At 46.6% G+C, this 7,080-nt stretch overlaps 1 non-coding gene across 1 annotated transcript; it reads right to left on the reverse strand.

Annotated features, from left to right (window-relative positions):
* Positions 1–790: 790 nt before the first annotated feature.
* Positions 791–898, reverse strand: LOC120253652. The gene has a single exon (XR_005534362.1). It is a non-coding gene; the product is annotated as a small nucleolar RNA R71 (small nucleolar RNA).
* Between the last annotated feature and the right edge of the window lie 6,182 nt (positions 899–7,080).

The raw sequence follows: 7,080 nt of genomic DNA on the forward strand, positions 1-7,080 counted from the left end.
ATTAAGTATTTTCACTCCCTACTCCCTGTGGATTCGACCCCGCTCACCCGGGATTATTACTCGACAAGCCCGTACACTTGCGGGATATAAGCAAGGGAACTTGTCAAGTTTTTTGGCGCCGTTGCGGGAGTAGGCGTTTAGAGATACTTTGCACTTTGTTTTTCTTAGCTATTTGCCCTTCATTCTATTTCATATCATCTTATTCTATCATCATTCTGATTTTTCTTTTTTTCTTTACTTTTTTGGTGCGAGCTCGGGTGTTATGACCCCGAGGGAATCCGTCAATATTGATTGAAGGAGACCTTGAGCTTGAACATACACTTTGAAGGAAAGGGAAAGAACCCGCATCAATAACGACCCTAATCCAAAGTGATTTGAAAGTAGAAGGATCTGACAACATGGCAGAACAAAATGAGCAACAACGGACACTATCGGATTATACCGGACCTTCGAGTGTTGGGGACACATCGAGTATTGTGCGTCCCCCAATTACGACTCGAAATTTCGAGCTAAAGCCGGCATTCATCCATATCTTTGCACGAGTCCGCACAATTCAGCGGTTTGGCCGATGAGGATCCAAATAGTCACATAGAGAGCTTCCTCGAGGGTGTGTGACATGCTTAAGATAAATGGTGTGACGGATGATGCCATCAAATTGAGAGCCTTCCCATTTTTCCTTAAAGGGAAAGCAAAGCGTTGGCTACACTCATTACCTAGGGCATCAATCACTACATGGGAGGAGATGGTAAAAGCTTTTCTGGCCCGTTATTTCCCTCCCGAAAAATCAGCCAAGCTTAGGAATGAGATCTCATCCTTTATGCAGTTGGAATTGGAGTCACTATTTGAGACATGGGAAAGGTTCAAGGAACTCCTGCATGAAGTGTCCACAACACGGATTCCCGGAGTGGATGATTGTTCAAACCTTCTACAATGGTTTGAACCCGAGTACAAGGCAACTCTTGGATCGTGGCGGGGAGGTACCTTAGGTAGCAAGACCCCCGACGAGGCTCGTCAATTGATTGAGGAAATGGGGTTAAATAGCTTCCAGTGGAATGCTAGAGATAAGAAAAAGGTGGCCGGTCTCCATGAAATTGATGCGGTAACTACATTGGCGGCCCAAGTGGAGAGTTTGAGTAAGAAGCTAGATCTTATAGCTTCGAATAGAGTAGCGGCCGTGACCAATTGCACCGGTTGTGGTGGAGAACATGCTCCCTCCGATTGCCCAATTGTCATTGGTGATGTTTCTTGATTGAGAATGTTGACTTTGTAGGTAATGGAATGAGACCTCAAGGGAATCCATCACAGCAACACCTACAATTCGAGGTTGGAAGAATCATCCCAACTTTTCATGGAGTAATCAAGGACCACAGAAGACCATGGGACCATCGGGGTTCCAACAACAACAACAAGCCCCTCAAGTGGAAAACAGAATTTCAGGTTTGGAAACCCGAATGACAGATTTGGAGAAGCACTTGGCTAGATTTGTTCAATCTGCAAATACAAGGTTTGAATCAGTCAAGGCTACACTTCGCAATCACACCACCTCCTTGCACAACCTTGAAAATCAAGTGGGGCAAATTGCGAAATCTCTTTCCGAAAGGACACATGGAAGTTTACCAAGCAACACGGAAACCAACCCGAGAGAACATATGAAGGCGATCGCTTTGAGAAGCGGTCGTGAGGTTGAAGGGCGGCTTCCAACTGAAAAGCCGAAAAAACACGCACCCGAGGTCATATAGGTTAAGAAGGGAGCAAACAAAGAGAAAGAGGTGGCACCCCCATCTTTCAAGCCAAGAATCCCTTATCCCTCTAGATTGAAGAACAACCAAGGGGATGACCAGTATAAGAAGTTCCTGAGTTTGTTCAAGTGACACGTCCGAATATGCGTGTGTAAACCGCAAGTGCACGGGTGTCGAAGTAATAATTACCGCGGTGAGTGGGTAGTCGAATCCACAGGGAACAGGGCTACTAGTAATAATTTCTTCTCTGCTTTCTAACCTAATGATAAATGAAATGGTGTGGTGATCTAATATGCGAAGAGATGAACACCGGAGACGAATATGCAAGGGTAAAATGGAAGGAGAATCTCAATCAGTAAAAGTGGGGTATTCGGTCAATGCTCCCCCTAGGATTCAGGTATTAGGTACCGGATAAGCAAAGTGTTTCTATGATGAGTAAGTTAAGTCGTGGAAATCCAAACATAATCGCGTCTATCTCTAGATCACCGATACTAGTCCCCTATGAGGTCCCGGTGGAGAAATCGCTCAATCTCAACACCTCACACCACATATGACTGCAAAGCACTCTAGGGATTCCAAGAGGTGTATCCGATTCCTAAAGATTGATCCAACCCTAATTCCCGGTGAAGGATCCTAACCCCCTACAAGGTCCCAGCAGAGAAATCTCTCAATCTCACGCCTCACACCAAATATGGTTGCATAGAGCTTAGGGAACGGAGATATAATACACTCAATCGGAAGGTAGAGGGGACACTCCACTATCTCATGACTCACCCTCTCAACCCTCTTTAACCTTGAAGTTCTAACTCTAATGGAGACCTCTCTCACATCAAAGTAACAAATCATGCAAATCCAATCAACCACAAGGATTAATTAAACAACCAAGCAATGAGAATACAAGATTAAAACTTAATCAAACTCGGATTAAATAGAAACACTAAGCAAATCCACAAAAGATGAGAATCCTAGGGTTCCTAAGCCCAAATACCCTCTAGGGTTTTTAGCTCTCCATGGAGCAACATACAAAACACACCATCAATGAATGAAAGTACATTAAAACCATAGAAATAAACCCCTATATATGAGCGATGGCCTTGATGGAGAGCTTCGACGTCTTGAAGGACCTACTCGAAGCTAGGTTCACCGATGGCTTCCTTGATGCTATAACGGAGGAGGAATCGATCAAAGTTGGTGATGAAGCGCCTCCAAAGCCGCAAAAACCTCCTCTCCAAACCCTAGCCGTCTCACCCCTCAAGAGCCGCACAAAAGATGAGAAAGAATAGGGCAAAACGGCTATTTATAGGGCCTTGAGATCACGTCATCACGTGCCCTCATGCGCCCGTTTGGATTTTTCCACGCGCCCTGCGTGAGCTGCAAGAATTTCACGCAGGCGCTGGAATTTCCACGGCCATGTGAGCGATGAATTTCTCTGCGAGTGAAGTTCTCTGCGATAAGATTTCTACAATACTTTCACGAAACACGGTCCAAACACTCTTCTCTTGAGGCCACATGTCCGGGCACACGTCCATGTGGTAGGTTATACAACTTTTCTTCATCGATGTATCTTTGAGAGGTCTTGCAATCTTCACAAATAGAAGAAACATGAAGATGTGGCTGCCTTTGTGCCCTTCCAACTAGTGAATTGACTTGAATCTTCTTGGAAGTTGGCACACATCTCCACGTTTATAAACTCCTCTCATGTCTTGGTCTTTGAATTGAACAAGAACTCCTAACATTATGTCTTTATAGCCCATCTTTGCTTCCTTTTTACTCTTCAAGGCATTCACAACCTATATGCATAAAAGAACACCAAATACACAATATGAGACATAAACCATAGTAAAAATGATGCTCAATGCATGTAAAACATATATAAAAATATGTCTACTCAAGCACTTATCATTAAGCAACTCCACATCAACATTCCTTTTGTTGAGGCTTTGGCTCAAATGCCTAAGTATGCGAAGTTCCTGAAAGACCTATTGACTAACAAGTGGAAATTGGAGGAGAGTGCTTCAGTAGTGCTTGATGCTTCATGCTTTCGGTCGTGTTACAAAAAGAACATGCCGAACAAGAAGAAAGACCCGGGAAGCTTCATTATTCCGTGTAACATCAGCAACTTAGGTGAGGAGATGGCATTGGCGGATTCAGGGGGCAAGATATCAGCGTCATGCCATATACTTTCTTCCAAAAAGCTAGGCTTGGGTGAGCCTAGGCCTACTCGGATGACTTTACAATTGGCGGACTGAGCAGTGCGACATCCGCGAGGCATCATTGAAGGCGTACTTGTCAAGGTGGACAAGTATATTTTTTTCGGTTGACTTTGTAGAGCTAGATGTTGATGAGGATGCAGATGTACCCTTGATACTTGGGAGACCGTTCTTGTGGACTTACAAAGCATTGATTGACATGGACGGGCGGAGGCTCACATTGAGAGTCGGAGGCGGTAAACTCACTTACCGCCTTCTTTGAAGCCATGCGGCATTCTCTCAATTTTGATGACACTTTGTATTTTTCTAGACACTCTTGATGAAATTGTTGATGAATATATACGAGGAAATGTTCAACCCGGATCCGTATGAAGGTTTGTTCGACCAAGAGGAGAGCAATGAAGAAGTACTGATGCTTGGTTCAACCGGAGAGGAAACATCTACCCCGAGAATCTTGAAGAAGGTGCTCCAGAAAATGAAGAGGGCTCGAAGACGCCACCGAAAATGCCCCAAGACTGTTGGAGATGTACATGAGCCAAGGGAGTTGGACGAACAATTGCTAGGTGGTCCGAAGCCCGATAGTACACCCTCTACCCTTAAGAGACTTTGCTCATCATGCTTTCAAGTTATGGGTAAGAGGGCAACCTTCATTCATGAACCCCCGTGAGGTAAGAAAGATACGTCAAGCTTAGTGACGTTAAACAAGTGCTTCTTGGGAGGCAACCCAAGTGTTTACTATTTCTGTACCTTTTAGTTTAGTTTGTTTGCATGAATAAATTGTTAAGTGTTGGTGTCTCAATTTTTGAGTGCTTGTGCTGTGATTTTATTGTGGGTTTTTAAAAGAATTCATTGTATGTTTTGTTGAGAATTGACGAAGTTTGGTCATTTGGGTTCTATTTTGTGTTTTTTTATACGGTATATCTTGCTGACGAGGCGGGGCTACGAGTGTGTAAACATGTTCGAGCTGGTTCTGCCGAGACTGCGGGTTTTTCTAAGTCATCCGGAGAAAACACGCGGGCATGTGGAATTCCACACGCCCGTGGGTGTGTCTTGTGAACTCTTCTAGAGAGGGCACGGGGGCGTCGGCTGCCCTGTGGGCGACCATGCGGCAGTGCACACACGTGGGTAATTTCCACCGCAGGCGTGTGCCTTCCTGCGAGTTAGGGCAGATTTTTCCCGAGAATACAGGGCGTGGACTCGCCCACATGGGTGATCCTGTGAACCACGCTGCGGGTGTGTGTAATTTCCACTGCGCCCGTCGCGAAACTCGTAGGTTGCTCCCTCCATGCTGAGAAAACACGGGTGCATGCGGTGCCCCGTGAGTTGAGGACTGTGAGTCTGCGCCCTGGTGGGGAATTTCCGCACGGGCGTGTGGGCGACTTGATATTTTTCTCGGATAACCAGGGAAGCCACAGGGGCGTGCGTCTTCCCCTGTGGGTCTAGCTCACGGACGTGGGTATTTTCCGCACGCCCGTGGGAGATCGTTTTAAGTCAGTGAGAGGTTTTTCTGAGAGCGTACAGGGGCGTGCATACGCCCCTGTGGAGCTTTTGAAGTGAGGCACACGGGCATGGGGAATTTCCACATGCCCGTGTGGATGCACAGAACGTCAAAAGTCGTGAGTTCTGTTTAAAAAGGGGATGATTTCTCTCCTTCTACACGACTCTTTTTCCCTTGAAAACACTCTCACAACATTCTCCGAGTCCATTGCGGCAGTTTGGTGGTATTTTAGCAAGTTTTCCGGCCGGCTCTCTATTTTCTCATTTCTCTTCGTCGGTAAATTCATTTTCTTCATCTTCTTCATCAATTCATGATTTCTATTGATTAATCTAGTCAACAATGCCTCGTTTCTTCAATTGGAACAATGATTTATGTTTAGAACGAAGTTAGAGATATTATTGATGTGTATTTTTGGATTGTTGATACCTGGCCGTCCGTTTCTCACGCCCCGTGAATCCACACGACCGTGTGGATTTCTGCAGCATTGTTTTATCAACTTGTTTGACTAATTTGGTTTAAATTTGGCAGATCATGGCACCTAGGACAAAGAAGCAAACTCATAAGAGGCCACGTGAGTCATCCTCTGAGCCCGAGGGCATGCGATTTGCGATTCCCGAACATCAGGCCCGTTATGAGCGCTTATCGAGACTCCGCTTCGGACAGACTCCATTCCTGGACACGACTATATTATGAGATCTTCAGCAGGGAGATGAGTTCGCTGAGGAGATTGAGGACCTTGTTTCAGAGGGCGGTTGGAGACAGTTGTTGACGATTAGAGACCCGACTATCAGAGTTTGCATTGGAGGTGCTCTCCTCGTTTGAGTTTGATAGAGCGTGTCTCGACTTCAACAGTTTGGGCACCATTTAGTTCAGAGTGTTTATACACCACCATAGTTTGAGGATTACGCAGTTCTCCATACTACTTGGCTTATATGACGAGGCATTCCGCAGTTAAGAGATGCGCCCTGCGATTACCTACTAATTATCCACGGAACCTTGACCCCTTGAGAGAGCTTACGAGAATGCTGTGCGGTCGAGGGTCGATCTGAGCACTAGGGGTTTCCAAGGCCACGTGCCTTTCGGCCCGACCTATAGATACTTGCACACAATCATGAGTAGGTCGGGTGAATGGCCGTGGCGATAATCTTGGTGTCTTGAGCCGCCCGGGAGGCTGACATGCTTGTACTCGATGGTAGGCGGCGTGCCCGATACACTTGGGGCACATCTTGGCTGATTACATCGGGCGTTAGGGACATGATACACTAGGGCGGGAGGCGATCTTCTCGGGTCTTTACATTCACGAGATTAGTGCTTTGGGCATGGGTCTCTTGGATTCGATTAGCGGGGCCGAGAAGATGAGTGTACCCGCTCCCACAGGTCTAGAGGCGATCTTTGTTGATGGGCATGGTCCGCCGCAGTTCGGACGGGGGTTTTTGCATTTGTTTTACGCCTAGAGATAGGCGAGGGATGAGGTGATGGCCCGGGGGCGTCTCGGCCCGCCCAGAGCCTCGGCTGCATCGATGGACACCGAGGTCCCTCCGGTGACCGAGGAACCACCTCCGGTCGTATGTTTTCACCTTCTCGAGCCAATGATCGCTTTGAGGAGGCTCGAGGGAATGCTATAGGAGTGGTC

Source organism: Dioscorea cayenensis, unplaced genomic scaffold (genome assembly GCF_009730915.1).
Source record: "Dioscorea cayenensis subsp. rotundata cultivar TDr96_F1 unplaced genomic scaffold, TDr96_F1_v2_PseudoChromosome.rev07_lg8_w22 25.fasta BLBR01000146.1, whole genome shotgun sequence".
Lineage (NCBI taxonomy): Eukaryota > Viridiplantae > Streptophyta > Magnoliopsida > Dioscoreales > Dioscoreaceae > Dioscorea > Dioscorea cayenensis.